The sequence below is a fragment of the Pungitius pungitius genome, chromosome 5 (genome assembly GCF_949316345.1).
Source record: "Pungitius pungitius chromosome 5, fPunPun2.1, whole genome shotgun sequence".
NCBI classification, from domain to species: domain Eukaryota; kingdom Metazoa; phylum Chordata; class Actinopteri; order Perciformes; family Gasterosteidae; genus Pungitius; species Pungitius pungitius.
Window position 1 is genome coordinate 4,853,873 of NC_084904.1, and position 1,985 is coordinate 4,855,857.

The following is a 1,985-nucleotide window of genomic DNA, read 5'->3' on the forward strand; positions in this document are numbered from 1 at the left end:
ACAAATAACCCAGGAACAAAGGAAAAATGATGCGGGTTCGGTAAAGCAGGAATAGCAACGTTTTTAGCTAGCCAAATACTTTTGAGGATTTTCCTAAATTTGAATAAAGTCGCTTTTTAAAATGATGACATTCCTGTGGAAAATCAAACCTAGCCAGATCTAAATGAATTAATAAATTAGCGATCTCATTACAGGATGACACAGCACATGACATAGTCAATGAGAAAATGGCTCGACTCACTCTTCTTCAATGCAGCATGATGTTCATTTCATACATTTTGAGTCAGACCTCAGGAGGGTGTCCTTCAAAGGGGGGGCTACTGTGACTGAGAGGTTACTACCAAAGCAGCATGTAGCATCTGTCATGGTCTGGGCTCGGCTCCTCCCACTAAGGTGTAAGGTATTGACCAATCAAGCCTCAGGCTTTATATTCTCCAGCCTTCCACTCAATCCTCACTTTACAAACCCGGAACTAATGCGATGGCAAAAAACACGCTGCAATCCTTGACCACGTTGTTCGGGATTCCCTGCATTTTAATTCGTAATGACAGATCATAAAGTCTGCTGAAATCACTGGAGGTTTTTGCTAGTTGGACCCTGCTCATTAATATTTTGTGGCCCCGCCCCAACTCTTCCTGGTTGTCCGGTGTCAGATCAAAGAAGGACCCAAACGCAGGACTCCATGCAGGCAGGTTGAATTGAAAGGAAAGAAAAGCAGGACAAGGGACAGCAGCAAACGGAGGGAGACCAGCTGGCACTGACAATCAGAAACACTGAATACACAAGATGATAATCCACTAATGACACACAGGTGGGGTGGAAAACTGGTGGGAAAAGGACCACGACAGGAAGTAACCCCAAACTGGACACAGGAGGTATAGGGAACTTCACCTTGATGGAATATTTGGAAATGAAAGAAACATGACCCTCTCTTTGTTTACTTTGCTCTGCATTTTTTTTAACTTACAATGCATTCTAATGGCAGTCTGTTATTGCTTTGTTCAAATCAACACTTAATCTAAAGGGGGCCGATGGTGTTATGGCAGGGCGCCGCTGGATTAATTAGTATTAGGTAGGTGTATTTACCGGCATACTAGACAACAAATGTCTGGTGTTTGTCTGAGGAAGTGTCTGTGTTGCCATTTCATAGAAATCTCAGTCAATACAACTCGTGTTGGTTCACAGATGGTGAAGGATTTCTTTCCTCTCGGCGCCGCTTCAAGAGGCACAGAACATGCAGAGAGGCAAATTGAGACCGGAGCGTTCTATTTATTAATGTAGAGAAATCTAACTCAAAAGCACTGTGGACATTTGCAACAAGGCACTTGAATTTGAATGTAGCTGTTGCTGATTCAAATAAATATGATGAAATGGACCTGATGCAGCTGCCTCTCTCTCGCCGTCTCGTGTCAGTTATCACTGTGCAGTCTTACTCAATGTCTGGTGCACAGCGCCGCCTGATCGATGACAGGTCATAGCGTATCAACAAGGTGTAAAAATGCAAGGAAAGTTCCCTAACGCCATTTAAACCATATTTGACAAAACAGTTTTTTAGAGTTTGGTTAAATAACACTTTTCATTTCACTGCAGTTGAAAATTACTGGCACTTCTGTACCAGCATCTGCCTAGAAAAACAAAGCAAAACCAACAAACATCAATGGCTGAAGTCCACAACAAGGTTTTTTTTCTCCCAGCTGAGAACAGCAGGCTCGCTCTGAAAAAGCCCAGCTGGGGAGGCTTTTGCAGGCGCAGCTGAGCTTTGGTTGTGTCTGGTTGCTACGATACGGAATACTCGCAACGGGTTAATGTGTTGGCACAAGGTAGAGTACTACTACAACACGAGAGGTTGGACATATCGCTCTGTGAGACTGATTACAATGAGTAAAATCCTATTTTCCACATGAAGACAAACCTTTTAATCACACAAAGAGAAATGAATTTGGTCCAGTTCTCCGGGAACGAGACACGAGGCACGAGAACAACAT

At 43.3% G+C, this 1,985-nt stretch overlaps 1 long non-coding RNA gene across 1 annotated transcript; it reads left to right on the forward strand.

Annotated features, from left to right (window-relative positions):
• Positions 1-507: 507 nt before the first annotated feature.
• On the forward strand, positions 508-1,327 carry LOC119225492 (uncharacterized). Its single transcript, XR_005121134.2, has 3 exons — positions 508-875; positions 1,025-1,072; positions 1,186-1,327. It is a non-coding gene; the product is annotated as an uncharacterized LOC119225492 (long non-coding RNA).
• Positions 1,328-1,985: the final 658 nt, after the last annotated feature.